Here is a 22,714-nt window from a genome sequence, read left to right as displayed (position 1 = left end):
CTACCTCCACAGAGAATGTTCTTGACTTTAAACATCCATGAGGGAAGGGGATAGTGGTAAGAAAATAAACTCAAACACCTAATCTACACTCTCTGAGAGTTATTGTAAAATACCAGGGACAATATAAATAATTTGAATTTACTTATTTGCCTTTTATGAAATAATAGAAGCCTAAAATTGTATAATGTGGTGTTGTAAATTATACTGATGGGGTGATGTGGTCACAAAACATCAATGAAAAAAATAATTAAGAATCATAATATTAAAGATGGAAGTGTCTTTAGTGATTATGTAGTCCAACCTGCTCATTTTAAAGATATAGAACCTGAAGTCAAAAGAGGAAAATGGGATCTCGTGATTCCCTCAAGAATAGTTACCATTTTATTGATCATTTATTATATACTAGCCACTATGCTAAACACTAAACACAGCCCTATAAAATAGGAATTTTGCAGAAGAGAAAACAGGTTCTTTAAAGTTAATGTAAGCTGTCTAGGGTCACATAGCTGGTATACAGGGCAGCTAGGTCTCAAATCAGGCCCTGCTTGACTCCAAATTCCATGTTTCTTTTATAATTTGATTATAATGTGAACTTCTGTTGCATTATAATTACATAGCTCCTTTGCCATCATGTTCAATGACACATGAGCTAATGTGTGACTGAGCCTCCTGACTTATACTTTGGCTTGTGCACTGATATGAGTAATTTCCCTCAAAAATAAGAGTCAGGTGGAGGACACTAAACAAATAGAATAAAGAAAGAAAGAGAGAGAGAGAGAGGAAGAAACATTAAACACAGACATTTAAGCAGTAAGCAGATATTGTGTCACTTATTACAAACATATTTTAATGAATATTTCCATTTTATATTAATTTTAACATTATATGCAAGTAGAAATCAAATACAATAATATTTCCATATCTGCTTCTTGCCATATAAACCTCTACATTTCACCCATTGATGGATACTTATGGAAAACTTCTATTAGAAGCCTTACCTCTTTTTGTTTGTTTTCTCATTTTTCTGTGGAAATCTTAACAGAGTTGTAATGTATTTAGAATGAATAGTCTATTCCTTTTCTACAGGTAGAAATGGTTCAGTTATTTCTCATCACAGTTGAATGAGATTCAGTCAGATTGACTCCAATTTGCTGACAGGAAAACTGAGGCATTAAAATTCAAAGAATCTTACTACCTAAGAACTCCCAGAGACTTTAAAGTTTATTAGTCAAATATCTTATCTTTTGGATGATGAAACAGGTCCAGAGTGAATAACCAATTATCTTCAAGGTCATAATTCTTGTTAGTGATAGAGAATGCCTAACTTAAAACCAAGTCTCATCTTGTTTTCTCAAAGCCATGTTACCTCTCCATAAAATTATAATTTCCATAAAGCACTGTCTGTGGTTGGTTTAGATCCAGTATTTAGCTGCCAAGTAACACCATTTTGCGAAATTTAGAATATGGCCATTTAGAGGCTTGTAGGCAAAACTTCCAGGGTGAAATGGAAAGCTCTAGGTATAAATAAATTGGAATGTTGCAATACTGTGATGCAATTCTGACACTGACCATCCAAAGTTAGTGCAGATTCTGCAAGTTAAGGTCATGGTCCCAACAAGACTGCCCTCACTTCAGAAGTTACCTGCAAGTTTGGGATCTCCAGTTCACCTGCACTTCTAATCACTGACTACGTATTCAAGGTTTCCTGTGACCCCCTCAGGTTTTATTATTCAATAGAATGACACACAAAATCCCATACAGCCATATGTTAATGATTACAGTTTTATTTTAAAAGATACAATTCAGGACCAGTCATGTAAACAGACACATCAGGTAAGGTTTGAGAGGATCCTGAGTACAGAACTTTCATGTCCCCTACCTGTGGGATTTAGATGTGTCACCCTCCTGGCACATCAATGTGTTCATCAGCCAGGAAGCTTACCTCATTCTCAGTGTCCAGAGTTTTTAGTGAGGTTTCATTATGTAAGCATGATTGATTGACTCCTTGGACACATGACTGAACTCAATCTCTAGCCTCTCTCTCCTCCCCAGATGGCAGGAGGTCTAGCTTATATCATGTGGCTCAAAGCCCCAAACCTCTAACCATGTGGTTAGTCTTTCTGGCATGACCACTTCCCAGCCTGAGTCATTTCTTTAGCATAAATTTAGCTATGGTCCAAGGGCCCATCATGGATAAATGACACTCCTCTCTCTCAGGAAATCACAAAGGTTTACCAGTTCCCTCTTAGAAACCATGAACAAAGAACATGAACAGACACATTCTATTTTCTCCAACAAAGGTGTACATGTTGAATTAAGGGGATATTTTCTCTTGCCCCCAAAACCTACTACACCAAGAAGACAAACAATTTGGCCCACAGTAGCCTTAAATAAAGGTTGAGTACTGCTTTATGGACCATGTGCAATTATGCACACAATATGTACTTTGTCCAAAATTGCAAAAACCTCAGTAAGTTTCCTGAGTTTCAATCTATTAATACAATAAGATATAAAGGAATGAATAAGTAGCATTTAGTAAGAGCCACACACATCACTGAAATAACCAAGCACTTAATTCAAACACACAAACAGCCCTTCAACCACAAACAAATCTAGAGCTTGAAACTGACAGAATCCATTAACTGAGAATATTATAATAATCTTAGTAATTAATGGACTGTAAAAGGCTTCCAGATGGCATAGACAAATACACTTAATTATACCCCATCATTCTTGCTTGTATTTAGAACCTCCAGCACTGTAGGATAATCCTGAAATTTATATAGTTATGAATTATTGTTATAGCCATATGGAAGTGCAATTTTGACAGAATTACACATCTAAAAATCTACTTATTCAACAAACACACAACTTCCAAAAACTTTGTGCTTAAATTTTTTTTAAGTTATTAATTTCTAAACCATAATATTAATAGACTTTTTAATGTCCTTGCACAAATTACTTATTCAAGAATCATGTCATACTTAGTAACTAAAGACCAAATAGCAGATTCATTTAAAGAACTCAACAGTGTGCCCACATACACACAAAAAAGGCAAAACAAGACTAAAAGCCAAAGCAATCTATTTGAATTTGCTTTGAGTTATCAAGTAAATGTATTTTTTTCCTGGATAACACCTGTTTCTCATGTTATATAAATTGCCATTGTTATTAATACACTAAAATATCCTTCCCCCAAAAGAGCTGTGGATTTCTCTGAGAGCCAACCATCTGTTAAATACATTTATTTAAGATGGTTTAGGAGCATCTAGGGAAGAGAATATAGTGATATAATAGAAGTTTCTGACTTTTTTGTAAATTCTAGTTAATCTCTTGTAAAACCAATCTACAGTACTTCATTAGAATGATACATGAGGAAGGATAGGAACCATTATAACTATTTAGAAATACCATTTGTGCTACTGTTATGGGGCCACCTAATTGGAAAAAAACAAATGACACGGAGTGAGTACCCCAGTCAACTCTCATTCTACCACCTTTGGTAGACACTGCCATAAGCAGAAGGCCTACAGAGAAATCATAAGTAGGAATAAGCCATCAAAAGTATCCTGCATGTACAGCTGCTTTCTTATCTGCATTTTGATATTGTCCATTATTTCTCAAGTTTAGTATTTTAAATGATGTTTGATATAAAGTCAACATCTGACTAAAACATGGCACTTTGTAAGTCCTCCTAGGTATGCAGTATAATTTGAGATCATTCAAATCATTGGATAGCAGTCAGGAAAATGCAAATCAAAACCACTTCACACCTACTAGGATTAATCTTATAAAAAAAGGCAGATGATAACAAGCACTGGAGAGGATATAGAGACATTGAAACCCTCATACAATGTGGTTTAAGATATAAAATAGTGCAGAGTTTGGAAAACAGTATAGCAGTCCCTCAAAAGCTTAAACAAAGGGGTATCACTGACCCTGTAATTCCATTCTTGGATATATACTCAAGAGAAATGAAAACATCTGTTCATATAAAAATTCATACACAAATGTTCATTGCTATTTATAATAGTCAGAATGTGGAAAAATCCAAATGTCCATCAATTGATAGATGAATAAATAAAATGTGCTATGTCTATACAATGGAATATTATTTGGTTATAAGAAAACTAAAGTACTGATACATGTTACAGTATGGATGAATCTTATAAACATATATTAATTTAAAAGAAGCAAGATACAAAAGAACACATATCGTAGGATTCTGATATAGGAAATATTCAGAAGAGGCAAATTTATAGAGTCAGAAAGTGGTTACCTAAGGATGGGGAAAGTTGGAGGAAATTAGATAACTACCAATGGGTATCAGGTTTCTTTTTTGGGTGGTGAAAATGTTCTAATATTGATTGTGGCGATGATGGTTGCAAAACACTGTGAGTATACTAAAAACTTGACTTGTCCATCTTAACTGGGTGAGTGTATGGCTTATGAATTTCAATAAGGTTATTTCAAAAATAATAGAAATATTTCTTATTTTATCTTGGGATTAATGTGCTTAGAATTAATTAGTAGTAAATTCAGTCTCATCTTCTCTCAGAATACAGTTTAATATAGGAGGCAGAGTATATAATGAAAAAAAGGAAAAGGCTAATAATGATAGTTAAGGTAGTATTAAATAATGAAATCCTAAAATAGTAGGAAAATAGTGGATAAAAGAACCTTTCCAAATGAAAAATTGCCATCGTGTAGAGGTTCCTGGGGATAAAGAATAAAGATGCAGCATGAAGCAAAAGCAGCTCCAATTGCTTTAATCTAATATTCCATGGTGCTGTTGACAAAAAATGGAAAATCAATTAAAATGTACCAATTTGAGGATTGGTGATAGAGAGGGGAGCTGGCATACACTAGGGAGCTATTCCATTTATATACCTAACTTAATTTTTTTTAATTTTCTTAATATTGTTCCTTCTATGGCTTAAAACCTTAACACTTTCTCTCTTTTGAAATACTCTAACTACACACTTTCTTTTACTCACTAATGTCTACTGAGGTGGATACTAACATACTTATGTGTAAAATGAGTATTTTGTATATAAATATTTACATGTCATTATGCCTGGCTTAGATTTAATGAAGAGACTCTTCCAAGATACAGAGAAAAGGGACTAACAAAAGCAAGGCAGGCAGATACAGGGAGGCATTCTCTTGGGAGATCAAAGGCAGAGACTAAGGATGTAGGAAAATCAATAGGAAATAAAAATGAGAAAGTACAAAGAAACACAAGTAGAGAGGCTAGGTCAATACAGGAGAAGAAAAGAGAGAAGTAAGTAGTTTTTAGGCTTGTCGGTCCCTTCATTGCACAGTATTTGTTCCTAAGTTAGCCATTTCCAGATGTGATTGGCAGCTGATATTTTTGGGGGGGAAACAAGAGGTTCTAGTTGTTATTTCAGGAAACATGAAAATTCCAAACCTTACCAAAGGTACACGGAAGAAGACAATTGATATGCCTCCTGGGGCAGCCTTAAAATTGTGTTGGGTTCACTTGTGGTTTTAAAGATTTGGAAAAGAGAAGCAGAGTGAAAAATAGGGAAATAGGGAGAGAATATCTAATAAAAATTGGTATTTATTGTGTACAAGTTATTTTGAAAAAAAAATGATGAGATCATGTATTTTTATCATAAAACATCATATGTTTTATATTTTATCAATGGTTAGCCACAGTTAGTTACTTGTATATCCATACAGTGGTTAATATCAGGAAGACACCTCATCTTTTCCTAGATCTTCAGCCTCCATATCTTTAAGAGGACAGACCCTTTACTCTTCTATACTTTCTGATTCTTCTATATTTTAGGACCAGGGAAAGATTTAGAGGATAATATTCCACTTATTTAATCCAAGATTAAAGACAGTCATTTGTTTTTAGTTATTTATAGACCAAAGTGTAAAACATGTTATATTAATAAATGATGCTTTTTAGGATTGGATAAAACAAATAGCTTTGGATATTTTTCTAAAAGTGTATAAAATCAAGAGGAATTCTTCTGATACTTCTAACAGATTTGACTCTTAAGAATTTTTAGAATAAAACACAGTGTCTTAATTTTACCAAGTTTACTTCAAAGAGAGCTAGAAGACTTAAAGAGATATAGACATATGAAACATACATGTGAAACACATAGCTAGAAATGATATGTCACAGAAAATATCATCCAATTTTATATTTTCTTACATACATTTTCTTACATACCTATTTTATTCGATTAGGTTGCTCTAATATTTATCATTAGTGGTAGAAATAGCATATTAATTTTATTTTGAAATCACCATTAGCAATATAAGCACATATATTTATGGTTAGGGCTTATAAACAGATTTTGGGTTTTGTTAATTTTTTTTGTTTTGTTTTTTACAGATTTAAAAATGAAAATTGAAAATTTTTCTTCAAGACCTTTGATGTTTTAAAATTTGTTTCTTTAAATATTTTAACACAGTAGCAGAACACTAATATTTTCAAGTCCTTTTTGCAACATTTTATTGCATGAAATAAACATGTATTGTGCTTTGTCCATGAACACAGCACTTTTCTTAGTATTAGAAAATTGAAAATACACTAGTCAATAAATCTAATACAAAGCATATTAGCCCACTAAGCATTGATTTTTATTCTAAGAACACTAAGGGTCGACTCTGTTAGAAATATCTGAAGAATTACTCTTAATTTTATACACTTTTGGAAAATCCTCCAATACTATTTAACTCATTGTTTTATATGATCCTAAAAAGCACCATTGATTAAAGCCAACTCTTTGCCATGGATACAATGTCCTGCCTGAACTGGCCTTGTTTACCTCTAGGATCATCTTGCCTTTAGCTCTAGATGCACTGGACATGCTGGAGTTCCATCAACATCTCAAGCTTGTGCCCTTACCAGCTTTCGTGGCATCTTTCTCATTAATCTGGAGAGTATTCCTTCTAGATCTTCATATGCCTCACACTTTCCCATCATCAAGGTCTCTGCTGACATCATCTCCTTGGAGACATCTTCCAGAACAACTCTATCTAAAAACCACTCTCCACTCTAACAAGCTCTCTTTTTCCAGATTGATTGTCTCCATACTTACATTATCTGATTACATACATTGCCTGATTTATATGATGAATGCCTTTCTTAATTCCTTAGTGCCCATCTTCCTCTCCTGTCTTGGTTTTTATTGCATCTTATTCTTTAAGTTTTTATTCTACTACACTGGCCTTTCCTGCTTCATTCTCTTTTGTTATCTATTCCTCTATTAATTTAAACTTTGAGCACTCACAACTCAGTCTTAGCCTCTCTTCTCTATTAGTTTAGCTCAGGTGCTTTCATGAAAGCTTTAAACTTTGACAACACTTTAAATAATATCAACACGTTGATGTTTCAAAAAGTAGCTCAAGACTCATATTATCAACTGCCTTCTTAATATCTACACACTAAGATATTTCAACATTAATATTTCTAAATGGAGCTGTTTACCCCACCCCAACCCAGTGTATTCCTTCACCATCCCCAATTTTCCCCATTCCCATAAATAGCACTCCATATATCCAGTGGTTCAAGCCAACAGACCTAGAAATCATGCCATTTTCTCTTTTCCCAAAACCAGTCCATCACTGAGTACCTTAAGGTTTATCTCCAAAATACACATTATATCTTCCCACTTCTCCCCATCTCCATTGCTATTACTTCCTCCATCTTCACTGTGATCACTCAACTCACATCTCTTTTCTCCACTCATGTAATATCTTCCCACTTCTACCTTACTCCCTGCATTCCATTTTGCACATCATAAAGAAGACAGAATATTCTCTTCCAGTACATTAGGTCACTCCCTGGCTTAAACTCCTTCAAATGATTTTGCTTTGCTTTTAGAATATAATGTAATCTGCTCATCATGCCTGATAGCCCTGCCCTGGTTCTTATTTACCTTCCCATTTTGATTTCACTAACCTCTCTCCCTTAGTCCACAAGCTCTAACCATAACGGCCTCTTTTCTGCTCCTCCAAAATTCCAAGCCCTTTCTGCCTAAAGGCCTTTCTATTTCCTTCTCACCTGTCTGAATATTGTCCTGCTCTTCAAATAACTGCAGGCATCAGCTCAAATATCACTTCCTGGAAGAAGCCTCCCCAAACTATCATTCATTCATTCCAAAATACTGATTGACTTTTTTCTCTGTGTCAAGCACTATGAATAGGTGGAAATATACTGTTTTCTTCCTTCTTGAAGCTTAGATTCTATTAGTAATGATCATTTCAGAAGTTTCTATAGTACTTCACGATTATAGTTTTGATAATTCCTGACTATTTAATAGATGTAATTTTTTGCAATATGATTTCAACATTTTAAGGCTAGAGAGTATAATTAAGAGTCTGACTCCAGGAATTCCCTGGCAGTCCAGTGGTGAGGACTCTGAAGTTTCACTGCCAGGGCCAGGGTTCAATCCCTGGTCAGGGAACTAAGATCCCACAAGTCATGTGGCATGACCAAAAAAAGAAGTCTGACTCCATTTCTGTTGTTTGACCTCTGACATCTTCCATATATACCCTTCCTTTCCTTCCCCTCACCCCCACATGTGGGCAAGGTAATAAGAAAGCCTCCCTTGGCTGCAGGGGCAATTCAAATCATGCAAACTCTCCCTCTGGACCTTACCTTTTAACCTCAATAAAAACCAGAGCCAACTGGGCTGCAAGTCTATCCTCCCTACCTGCTTTGTTCACTGCAGACCAAATCTGAGCCTTTCTCAGAGAATTCTTTGGTTGTTTGCGATGTTTCTATTTGCTGTCCATTGGTGCTTATGTTTCATTTGTTCTAACTTCCATAAGTTTTGGAGAGACACGCTGCCCAGCATTCAGCAGAGGTTGCTAAGTGCTCTAATAAAACAATTGGCACTGTGAGCAGGACGCTGTGGCAATGAGCGTCAGTGTGAAGTATCTTCAATCTCGACCTCTTGACTCACAAACTAAGTCTATTACACACAGTTCAGTGGGCCTGAATGGGATCAACCAATTGTTGAGCTTGTGTGCTTACATTTGGACTGTGCCTCTTTAGGTTGGCTTAGCTAGGTTTTAAGAATCTTAAATTTATCCAACCTGACCTGGCCCTTATGAGTGAGGAAAAGTGGCAAACAGCTTGACCTTGGGTAGAGTTGGGGAAAGCAAGAAAGGAATAGAGATTGAGTTGCTTAGAAAACATAAAGTCATTGTGATGTGTCTGACCAGGCACTGATTCCTGTATTTCCAGAATACTGTACATTAAGGACGAGTGGGTCCCCTAGGTGGTCACTAGTTACTGTGTGGCATTCAGACCCTGAAGGTATGGACTGACAAGGTGACAAGGTCAAGTGTTGGGCTTTCTCTCCACCTTATTTCACAAAATTTTGATCCACATTGGGATTTCCCAAAGAAGAAAAAAATTACAATAAAAATTCTCCTAAAATATACTAAATTACAAAGGTATGAATAATATCGCTATAGGGAAAAAAACTTGTGATAATGAACAAAATTTGGTTTTGCCAATAAAAATCTTAGGATGAAATTCAATGTTTGCAATGTTTGCATAATAAAGGAAAAGGGAATAATTGGCTTTATATCTAAGCTTCAAACAAGATACAATAAACTATTTATAATTACATTTTTAGCCCTAAGGGTATATCTTACTAAATGGGAGTCTTTAAATTTGCCATAGCCACCCAACAATATCAACTAATACAAGTTAACAAATTATAATACAGGCTATAAAACCTCCTAAAGGAAAGGATAATTAGTCCAATGATATTCCCCTTCAGTAGTCCAAGTGAGACAAAATAAAAATAAATGATACCTGACTATGAATTATCATAGTTCAACGGTACTTCCTATAAACGTTTAATTCCACACATTATTAAAAATAACAAATTCTATTCAACTGACCATTAGAAAATACTTTGTTGTGATATTTGGGTAACCTGATCTGCTCAGTGCCTCTTTCAACAGCCTCTCAGTTACAATTTGCTTTCGTCTTTGAAGGGTAACAGTACACCTTTACCTGGCAACCCATGATACCTAGTACAACAGACATCATACATAAACTATGTACCTCCACCACATCCAGTTATCCCCCAGAATCCAGGTATGACATTTATTGATGATGTCCTTTCTACACCCAAACACAGATATTTAGAAATATTTATACACAACATATTTTAAAGACATGTGTGAGAGTAAAACATATACATTATTTTTCTCTAGTGGTATCCTGGTCAAATCAGTGAAGTAAAACCAAAATTTCTGATTCCGTATTTCTTTAAATTTAGTTTCATTGAGATGAGCTCAGTTTTCCTTCAAAATAATGACTACCCTGCAATGAGTTTTACTGAGTTGACAGATGTTTACAATATGCATAACCGGATACATACATAAACATTTAAGACTTCTATAGAAGTGCAATTGAAGTAGGGAGAGGAAAGGAAATGAAAAATAACAGATTATTTCTTATTAAACTCATCCAGAAAGGGCATGAATTATACAACTTTATGGTGTATTTGCCACCAGATTAATGGAAATTTATTCACAGAACTCCCTAGGAACAGAGATGAGCATATACTATTTACATTTCTCATTTTACATATTATAAATTTATACGTGTCGATAAGTTATATACTTAAAAGACCAGCAGGCAAATCTTTAATGAGAAATGATCTTTTGATCTTGTTTTGATGTTTAGTTACATGTGGAAAAATACGGGAGTTTAAAATGTTTACATCAAACCCCAGAAGTTACGTTGCATGAGGACAAAGAGACTATATACTTATTAAAGTCTTGACGCTGCAGTTCTAATTTAGACTAAAAATGATTACTTTTGTTTCTGTTGCAAATACTGCCTTTATTATTCCTCTTGACACAGAGGGGTATCTTCCATACCAAGTTCTGGATGTGAAACAATTCAGAGGTTCATTTAAAAAAACACTCCTCTCATTTTCTGCTAAGAATTTTAGAAACAACTGCAGCTTTTCTTCTGCCTTTAGTATTATCTATAATATATCAACTATTGCTTTCTTATAGAAAAGCTGCCACATGAATGAAAATATATTCTAAATAAACTTTTCAGATCCCAATGATGTTGCAAAGGAGCACTTGTTATATAAAGAGTTGACATGAGGCCAACATATAATAAAAGATGTTTATAAATACATTTCTATTTTGTCAAGAGATGCGTAATCCTTTAACTTCAAAACTGAGCCACAAGTTAACAAAAGAAAATCAAGAAGTTGATTTCATAACCATTAAAAGATTCTATTGATCTTTACATTTGCTACATTTCAATTTGCTAGAATATGGTTCTAATGACACCAAACCTTGATTCTGAAAATTATGATATGAATCACAAATTCTCACCAGCCACCTCTGGCACACAAAAAGGGGTGGCAGTTGGTGTTTGAGAAAAAGAGAGAAGATTGTGAAAATCTAGGGAGTAACCAATTTCAGAAACGTCTTAACATGCATGGTGACAGTGGATTATCTTTAAATAAGAAGGGCAGAAATAATTTTCTAAACACATGCAGATTATTTCTTAGTTAAGATTATTGTATTGAGAACCCAGAGTTTTCTCAGTTGCCTCCCCGAACTCTAGAATCCTGTAACTCCTATTCAGTTTATACTCATATATCCTCGAACAAAATTATTCCTAGGAGGGAATATTGTAAATGTAGTTGCCAACTGAAGAATGTAACTTGCAATCTGCTCTACAAGAATTAGGCCACTAGCCACTGCAGCCGCTGACCTTCAACGTACCCTGAAAGGAATTCGGGGTGGAATGAGGCACTCTGTGCTCTGGGAAAACTGGCAGAAGAGGCCATCAAATATTTAGATATTTTCAGGAGAAATTTTGTGCATCTTCCCATTCCTAGAAAAGCACTAAAATTATTACCTCCTCTTGACTAGCGGCAACTTTCTACTGAAATGTGCTCTTGGTTGCATGCAACCCCTTCATCTAAATCACATGTATACTGACCTCTCCCCACCTCTTCAGAAGAGTTCCTCAGAGCTATCTGAGAGGCTGTTTCCAGGAATACAGTCCTCAGTAAGACACTGAATAAACTTGACTCACAGCTTTTACATTGTGCTTTTTTTTTTTTTTTGCAGTTGTCACACTGTTGTGAATTATGATATTTTACCTGAGCAAATGATTTAATAGGCTTTCCCTTAACTTTCATGTTTCAGCAAGAACTTCTAAGTAAATCTTACGTGTTAAGATTTTTATGGAAAAGAAAAAGGTGGTATTTGTGAGTTTCTGCATGAATCAGAAGATATTTTGACATTATTCATGTGGAAAATATTTATGTACATTCAACAAACAAAATTAAACCATGTTGTGTTCGTAACCACTTCAGTGTATTATATGACAATTGTGTGGTAACTGATGTATTATGTGGCAGTTGTTTTTCCCAAACAGCTAAATATTTTCCATAGATTGTTTCTTTTTCCAAATGAAAAATGCGGACAGCTCTAGGAAGTTTGGGAAATAAAAAAAATGTTTTTGACCTCCAGATCAAATAATTTTATTAATATTCAGTAACATGAACATCCATAAAAGAGACATCAGCATATTTTCTGCATTCCCTTGATTTATTTTATATGAATAAGAAATCAACCATATATTCAAAATGGATATAACCTTGTAAAATATTATAGGCTTTTCTTAACCCACAGATAGCTGAGAAAAAAATACATTAATAATTTACCACCCTCTATGAAGACAATAATATAATATTCTTCATTAAAATCTTTAACCATTGTAATGTTTAGTTAGAAAGCATTTCAAGAAAATTTTAACAAGTATGTTTACAAATTTAAAATATATAAATTCTCCTAGACCTACATATGGCTCAGCTATTTATTCTCTCTCTTAAGTGGAGAAATTACCAACAAACCAGAGAATAATTCCAAAGTCTTCACTTGATCTACTTTTCAAAAGTCACACTTTTTGTTTAACTGCACATAAAATGGATAATGGTTTTTATGTAAGAAAATCATGTATGTTCTCCCTACCTGGCACCCTACCAACAGATCCAAATATATTAGACCAATTGTTAAACACTTTTAAATTCTCCTTTCTGGGACATTTTCAGGGAAAATAAGTCAATACACTTGACCAATTTTGTTGAGCATTTACCTCTACTTCTGGTGCTGGTGTGGAGGGATGAGTCTTTCCCAACTCATTCGACACACATTTGTTGAGCAATAACTATGTGCCAGGTACTCTGTGCTGGTTATAATGGTGAAAAAACAGCCATGATGCCTAAAGCTATCCTACCTGGGGACTGGGAATTCCTAATTTGAAAGCTACAGGGAGGATAAAATAGAAACTGGATGAGGAAGAGACAAGATAGAGCAATCTCTTTGAATTATATGTTTCAAATATACAAGCCAGAAAGAAGCTTCTGTGAATAGAACTTTTTTAATATTGAAAATAGCCAAAAATATTTTCAGCCTTTTGGGGAAAAATGTACTTCACTCCTATGAAAAGGAGAGTTTTGTCTTTAGATATAGAGAATTCATACTTCTGCTTATGATTTTGAGTCCTTTTATCCTCCAAATTCATAGAGTGGTCATAAGGAACTATCAGTTCTAGTTACTAATATTCCCTTCCAGCTGATAAGGTCATTTCAGTGCCTGTTCTTAAAGTATATGAACATGGTTTGAATGCACCAACAGGTATTTTATTTTTTCCATAGCTATAACAAATTAAGCAATGTAGATCAAACAAAAAATTCTATGTTTCTGTGTGATTAATTCATTTCAATGGGCTTCAACTTTCACAGCAATTCAAATTCAATATCAAAATAATTTCTTTCCTGAAAACCCTATTTATTAAGTTCTACTTTAACTTAAGAGTAATACAATTTTTCTCTTAAATTTTCATGTGTGGAATTTGTCTCATGTAATTATGAAACAAAGTGTAGATTCTAGGAGGCTAAGCTTCATGGCATATTCAAAGAATGGACTAAGTTCCACACACATATACTGCAACTAGCTTTCAAAGCTCAGTTCCATCAGAACTCTCATCTCTCATTTTGTTCACTAAGAACTTAGTTTCATGTTACAGTGTATTCTTGTATAACTGACTTTGTAAGAACTCTAAAAACATAGTGGGCAACACTCTGCAGAACCCTCTCAGGCAGGGATGCACAGATGGTTGAACCCAGAATATCAGAGCCTTATTATGAGAAAAACCATACTAACTGTTTATTATAATGAGGAGAAATCACATTTTTCTTAAAGCATTAATAAAAGGATCTGCATCTTATCCGGTGCCTTCTAATATATCAGGAATCAAGGAATATTCATTCACTGTCTTTCTGAATTTAAATCATTCAAATGTAATATTATGTGTTGGACAACAGTTTCTGATCAGAATAACATACTTAGCTGAAAAGGGTTACAGAGCTGCATACAGGGCCCCTGTGTTGGAATACTGAATAGTCAACCAAGGCTTTCAGAAAGGGGGAAAATTCAGGGAGGGGGAGTAGTTCCTGAATGGAACTTTAATGATAGAATATCTAAGGGTCTACCTTATAGACCAAATTAAGCCCACAAATATGTTTTCTTTGTAATCACAATGTTGTTATACGTGTGTTAATTATTTTTTAGTTCAAATTCTTTTAGGAGGATCATGCATTAACCAATTTGTCACTGGCTCCACCATTTCTTGTTGTCCGACATACAGCCCAATTCATACAATTATGTTCTTTATCAATCTCTTGAGTTTCTGGCTCACGCTCTACATAAACTATTCTACTTCTTTTTTTTTTTTTTTTTGGATGTTTGTATTTTATTTCATTTACATTTCTAGAATAAACTATTCTACTTCTTATTTGAAATACTGTTCTGTGAAATCTGAGAAGCTCTTTTTATCCAGGAATTTAGATTAAGGTTGCTTCTGAGTTTCATTTAGACATGAGCTGGCTTATACTTGCTTTGTCTACCTGATCGCTGTTTGCAATGCCATAATTCGAAATTTGTACAACATCTTGCCCCATGCTTTATGGTGTGCCACAATTTAGCTTCTTTGAGAATGGTTAGTTTATATTCCTGTAAAGCACTGCTCGGATTACAGATAATAATAAAAGTGATCATATAACCAAGATCTGAATGTATTTGAGTACAAAGATTGTTAAGTATCACTATATCTCATTTGCGCATATAAAATATGTACATATTTGTCACACTGGGACGAGAAGCCTTTTGTTTGGGTTTACAGAAGTCAGTTGCCCATGGATATTCCTTGGACACCACCCAAAACTAAAGAGTTTAACCAATTTTCTGTTCAGAACTGAAATACTTTACCAATGGCCCTGCTGTGAGTGAAATTGACTTAGATTACAAATCTACAGTCACAGCAAGGGTCAGGGGCAAAATCACATCACTGCTTGAGAGTGTCTCCTGCTAGCTGCAAGTCAGTAGGAGAAGAAAACAGAGAAGATATGAGGGCAGAAAATAAACAACAGAAATCTCAAGGATAATAACTATAAAAAAGGTGCTATGTGTTTACAGCATTTAAATTCCATCTCACTGGAGAAGTTGCTGGCATTTAATTACTGATCCTTTATTTGTCTAAGATTTGGTTTGAGCAGTTTTGTAGAAATGGCTATAGTTTAAAATTTCAAGAATTCTCTAAAACACTAATCACTCAGCTTTCAATACTTATTTAGCTCTCATAGTAACTTAAGGATAAGAACACCAAAAGGAAATACACAATGTGGTTAGTGCCCTCCTGTTGACAATATAACAAGCAAAAAACAGAAGCAATTGTAATAATTTATTTTCAAAAACTCCATAGGGTAATTTATTATGCATGCATGTGCATTCACATACACGTGGCCTCTATTCCCATTATTCAATATTGACGAGTGTTATTTGGGTGGATTTTCTAGTATTCTTGTATTTTTTCTTTTGGGTATTAACATACTATAAGTATTTTTTTTACTTTGTAATATATTGTCTATATTTTCCATAATATTATAGATTCTTTGTTATTATAATGATAATGACTATATAACATCTCATAAAGAATGTTCTTTTTATCATAGTTTGCTTAAGCATTATTGCATTTTTAAGTATTTACATGGTTTCCAATATTTCAAAGTAATAAATGACACTGAAATGAATTTCAGGCTTAAAGCACTGCATAAACTCTGTATCGTTTCCTTTGTGCAAATTTATAGGAGAGGAAATATGTAGTCAAGAGGCATAAAATATTAAGGCTTTTGATACTAACTTGTAAATTGTTTGTCAGAGTTTTTATTGGCTTTCTGGATAGCGATATGAAAATACATACCAGAATCTTAAAATTCCCTTCTTATTTAACTTGACTATTATGCATTTATAATAAAATTAATAATTGAATAGGCTAAAATACTTGGAGCTATTTATTGATTTTAATAAGGAAAATTTAACATTAAGAAATGGTTACCTAAAATTTAGAAATAGAACAATATAATATTTTATAGCCAATAAAATACTCTTGAAATGAAAAAAAGATATAAAATTGTTTTTGATAGAGTGTTAGATTTAAAACTTGGTTATTATATATATGGTTATATATATATATATGACTATATATATTATATGGTTTAAATACATACAAATATATATTATTTATACATATAGGCTTGATAGAAGTTCATGTACTCTAAATGTTATTTGTAAGTCTTTGTATATGTGTATTTACATGTCAAAAATAGATGTTGTAATCAGAATATACAAATACAAGTTTATCGATTTCAGTTACACTAGCCTTGAGTGAAAATGTCATTCTCCATAGCTTTACAAGTCATCACTCTATCTTTAAAGCTAAGTGTACTTTTAAATAATTGTACACTTTGTGTAATGCGGCAAATTATGTGCTTTAAATTTAAGAGATTAGTATTGATAGGTATATACATATATTTTTCAATTTAGAAATCTTGTTGCTAGAAAGTGCATCACGTAAAATAACTCAGCTCTTTACCCAAAAGGTTAAAACTGGTGACTTTGTCTCAGCAAAACATATTTATAAAAGAGACCACTATTGCAAGAATGCTTACGTGCTTACTTCCTGAGTAGTAGGTGACATTGGTTGAGGCGTTCACTAACCACACTGATGTCTGACAAGATGATATTTCGCTTCATTGGGTTTGAAAATAGACATATACGTGTCTTCTTACGGAAAAAAAAATCACTTGTTTTCTCTTTGCACTATGCCTAACAACCCCATACTTGTTAACAACTAAATTTTGTCATATGTAGAAAAATTCTATATATAGAATTCTTTATTACTTTTCAAATTATTTCATAGTTGCTAACAACTTTGAAATAAAGATATCATGAAAATCAGTAAGATACTAAGTACATATTCAAATTAGAAATACAATTTTGAAAGCCATCTCTGTAAAATACTTTGGAAATACCTGTTATATTTAAAGTAACTTACAATTATCATTTCAAATAAAGATATGGCATATTAAATGGCCTTAATTTCTATGCATACTTACTAAAATATGTTAGAACTTTCCAATATAAATTAAAATATACTGACACAATATCTATTCAGATAGGTGCAGCCTAAACTGGTGCCTATGAACAAGATTCTATGCTTCAAGCAGGAAGTGGAATGTGGCAAATCAGTGCCTTCATTTCTCATTTTGAATTTTTAGTGATTATAACAATTTTTGCTATGTTCCTAGAAAACAACTGCACAATTTTCAGTAAGCCATCTGCAGTTTCACTTGTGGCATTCTCATAAGCACCAGAAGAGCTTTCCACAGAAAATGTTGAATAGATTTTCTAATATCAAAATGAGCATTTCATACATTTTTGTATATAGTTTTATAAAAAACTGTGCTTTTCTTTCAGAATGTCATATAATGGTGTAAAAATTAGATTATTAATACAAATTGTATATAAGTAGAATAATCATTTTTCAAATTAAAACTAGAGAACCCAATGGGCTCAAATGAGCAAACTGACCTTTCTCAAGAAAATGCATAATAACCTTATAGGATAACTCCTCTTTTCTATTGATATTAAGACAAATAAGCCATGTGTTTATGCTCTTTTTATAATTAATTACTTTTTTGTATAATATGTGATATTGCCTCCACATTCCAGCAAATCTTAATATTTGTATGCGTTAATTCTCCTTATATTGAGAAAAGTTCTTTCTCTTTTCTACAGATTGCAGTGAAGACCCAGTCAGTTTTTCATATACAACAGTCTTTGGTCACAGAAGAGTGTATTGGGTGGGGCTTGTGTGGGGACGGTTGATAATAAGCTATTTTTACTGGTCAAATATTTCAAAGGAAGTATATGAACTTGTCAATATCGTCTCAATATGATAAACAATTTAAGTAGTACATGCTACGGAACTTTTCATTTTGGTGTGTTTTATTTTAGAAATGTATGTCATTCCCTATTCATGCCACTTATAACTACTTTCTCTTGTGACTTCCCCTTCACTAAAGAAGACAGGCTTAGTAGTCATTCTATCCTTCTATATTGTAGTCTCCTAAATCACTTCCATTTTTTTCTACTTTTAGAGACAAATAATGTCTACAGTTAGTGTTAAGACACCAGACATTCAGTGATGACATAAACATTTTTATTCAAGATATGTACCATAAATAAAAGAACTAGTGTGTGTACATGTGCTTAAAATAACACCTGCCACATGGTAAGTGTTTCCCAAGTATAAATACTGAAACAATATGTAATAGCTACTTAGAATTTTAAAACCTCTCATTTTGCGTTTAGTTCCTTTCGGGCTTCATTTGAGAGACTGTAACTTTTGGGCAACAGCCGTATCCAGCTCATTCTAACCCTGAAGTTTCACATTTTGTAAGAAACCAGATAGAAGCCTTGAAAAACCTTGCAATTGACCAGGTGATGTACAAGTATCCTATAATGCATATACTGAATTTCTATTTCTGTTTATTCACAACTTATTAAATGACCAATTTAGTAAGTTTTACCCTGGCCTTTTAAAAAAGACAAACTGTTGAGTATACCACTAGATGGCAGACAAAGATCAGAAAATTTCCATTACATACTCAATACACTAAAATATAGTGCACTTAAAATGCCATTTGCAGCAACATGGATGGACCTAGAGATTATCATACTAAGTAAAGTAAGTCAGACAGAGAAAGAAAAATATTAAATGATATCACTTATATGTGGGATCTAAAAAAGTGAAACAAATGAACTTATTTACAAAACAGAAATAGACTCAGAGGCATAGAAAACAAACTTATGGTTGCCAAAGGGGGAAGGGGGGGGATAAATTAGGAGTTTGGAGTTAACAAATACGCACTACTATATATAAAATAAACAACAAGGACCTACTGTATAGCACAGGGAACTATATTCAATATGTTGTAATAACCTATAATGGAAAAGAATCTGAAAAGGAGATACATATATATACAAAATGTTTTAATATATACTATATATATATTTGATATATATCTCTATATATAGACATATATTTTGATATATGTCTATATATAGAGATATATATCTTAGTATTTTGTACCTCATCACTACTATCTTTTGGTCCTCTAAGTATAGTTTTGCATAAATGGCATTTAAGAAAGATGAACAGTTCACATTCTGACTTGAAGCTGTGTAGGAATAAGCATGAAATAGAGCCTGGAGTCCTACTGAGACCACTGGAGGCACCTGACTTCAACCCTCAATCCTTTCCATGATTTCCAGAGATTCTGAGGTTTCTATTTTGACTTTCAGCAACTTATAGTGTTTATTCTTAGGCTAAGAGAGATCATTTAGATGAAAAAAAGAAAAAAAAGATCATCTATAGGTAGTTTCAGTAGCCTCTGATTTCCAGGCTTACTTGGAATTCTCTTACAGAGCCCCCCAGATGAAAAACAAGATCCAGATTATTTATTTATGCCTGCCAAACTGCGTTTGATTACTTTTTTAGACAGTCAACTTGTTCAACTCGCCTACGGGATTGCATCCAGCCTGGTAGTATTCAATATTAAGTACAGGTTTCCCAAATCTGTGTAACTTCTATCTTAGTATTCATAAGTGGAGTTCCAGCGTCCAACAGTTCCATTTTTCAGAATGCAAGTATACATAACAATCCAGCAATTATGAATAACAACAGAAATGGTGATGACAGCAACTTCGCCAACATGAATTGATCTCATAATATGCCAAACACTGTCCTAGGACCTTGAAGGGATATAAAAGCTTTGGCTAGATTTTGCTAAAATAAGAACCTCAGAAAAGCTTAACAACAAACGTTTTTCTCACTATGTCACTTGCAGGCTGAAATAGTCTGCATTTCTGCTGCACAAATATTTTTCATTTGGGTTCTAGGCTAAAGAAGCAGCCCCTGTCTCAGTCTCATTGAAGCAGGAAAAGCAGAAAACCTCACATTTTAATTGGGGCATATTTTCTTTGATTTAATAACTTCTGCTATATAATCCATTTTTCCTTAATATTTAGGATTTGCTCCCTTAATGTGTTTAGATTGCTCCTATTATCACCCTAGGAAAATTAATCCTCACCACATATCAATTTACCAGCAGCTGGAAAAATTCCCCACTCACTCATCTCAGATGAAGATCTTTCAGTGAGGAAAAAAGCACAGATACAATCTAGTTAATCTTTCCCTAAATGACCTATCCATGGTGTCACTTTAATGGGAATAATAATCACAACCCTCTATGGACACTTTTTACATTTCTCTCAGATAAAATGAATGTTGAGAAATTTAAAGAAAGAAGAAAGGAAAATTCACCAACTAGAAGATACTAGTTTATATTACTGTCCTGCTAAATTTTAAATAGGTGCCTTTAAAAATTTTTATTTATTTTTGTTGTTGTGCTTAAAGTCAGAAAAAAACAACCATAAACTACCATTTAAAAAATTTTCCTATTTGAGAAACTTCCCACTGTATTTTGCATTGATAGAACTATCAAATTAGAAAGGTATATTCTTAGCATCAGTTAAACTCATGTTCTACCTATAAAGTTTTATTTCATGTTCTCTGAATTTTCCACATTTGATTATAATAAGAATGAAACTATATGCAAAGACTTACTAAAACTCTAATCAATGTTTAAGAGAAAGAAATATTTTCCTTCACATTTTAAAATATTTCCTTCACATTTCCTATTAAGATTTTCTTTCCTTGCAACACAGACAATTGCTAAGAAATATACTACTTATGGCCCAGGATGTTCCCAATGTCATTCTTAATCGATTGTCCCACAGTTGGCACCTCACTGTACTCTTGTATTGCATACAGCAAATATGAACATTTTATTTTTCTTTTCTTTATTACATTTTGTATATTCATTGACGTTTTGTATCTCTTGACTTTGAAGGAAATTTTAAATTCCATTGAAAGCTAAGCTCACCAAATGATATCATCTGCTTATTAAAATACACACACAAACACATACACACAGAGTAACAAAATGGGTTAAGTATCTAATTCTATTCTGAGAATTTATCAATCTAGGAGTTACTTAACTCTTATGAAATATTAGCAATCTGCTTACAATTCTTCCAGATGCTGGACAGAACATAAAGAAGTTAGAGGCCAGTGTCCTCATCCACGAGGAGCTTAGAGTTCAAGCATCTATGTAATATCCCAACAGAGGAAATTTATTTCTCCCTCTTTCTCTTTTTCCTGCCAAGTTTTCCTCAGCTGTTGAGAGTTTCTATGGCTTCTGTCCAAGGAGTTTTTGCTACATAATCACTGCAGAATGTTTTCTGAAGATCAGTATATGCCCCTCTGAGAACAGCTCTTGGACACATTGGTCAACAGTTTCTTGATTGTCTTCCCATTCAGAGAAGAACACTCCAGGAAATGCATGGAAAGGATTGCCAACCTCAAGCTCAGCATCTCTCTTACACATGAAGTAAATGTATCTGGTTGTTACCAGATTATATTTGCTGCTACTAATTGGATTAGCCATGAAAAACTAGCCTTCTAGAAATTTTCTGGTTGTTGTATTAATTCATCTTATATTTGCCATAAGGTAAAAGGAGAAGCCTTCACATTTTTGAGGATGAAAAATTAGGACAGCTCTTCCGTCTTTTTCAAGGGCAATCCTGGATATTGTGAAGGGCAATCCTTTGTTGTGAGGGGCTGTCTGTTGCATTACAGAGTGTTAGCATCCCTGTTCTACAAGCAGTAAATGCCAGTAGCTCCCTCCTGTCAGTGATTGTTACCGCTAAAGCATCCCAAAAATTCTACTAAAGCCTCTTGGGGTGGAAGAAGCATTACAGGTCTGAAAACTACTGTTATGCTTAGGACGACTTTTTCTACTAACATTAAAATGTGGTCCTGTATAAATTATAAATTCCTACATTTAAAACATACACAAAGTGAAGCAGAGGTAAGTTTCAAGCAAATATAAAGTTTCTAAATAATACTGTTATGATGCTTAGATGAAACCTTCAGTATTGCTCATTCTTTAATAAGCCTGGGTAATCTAGAGAGAGAATCATATCCTTTGTAGAGATACAAAGAATCTTGAAAATAATTATAGTCCATTAATGACCCACTAATCTCAACTAAGGTAATCAATTCCTTTAAACACATTTGAACATAAAATAATAGATATCATGCAAGGTAGTCAGAGTATTCATGAAGTAACAATGACGCTAGATTGGAGCTCTTGGGACACGGCATATGTGTCTCACAAGTTTGTTTTTAGGTCTT

General features: G+C 33.6%; 1 long non-coding RNA gene across 1 annotated transcript in view; it reads right to left on the bottom strand.

Moving 5' to 3' along the window:
• Positions 1-22,714, bottom strand: part of LOC137224537 (uncharacterized) — a 103,674-nt gene that overhangs the window by 80,302 nt on the left and 658 nt on the right. The gene's annotated exons all lie outside the window — the stretch shown is intronic.

Source organism: Pseudorca crassidens, chromosome 5 (genome assembly GCF_039906515.1).
Source record: "Pseudorca crassidens isolate mPseCra1 chromosome 5, mPseCra1.hap1, whole genome shotgun sequence".
NCBI classification, from domain to species: Eukaryota; Metazoa; Chordata; class Mammalia; order Artiodactyla; family Delphinidae; genus Pseudorca; species Pseudorca crassidens.
Note: the sequence above shows the minus strand (reverse complement) of the source record. Positions and strands in the feature narration are given on the sequence as shown.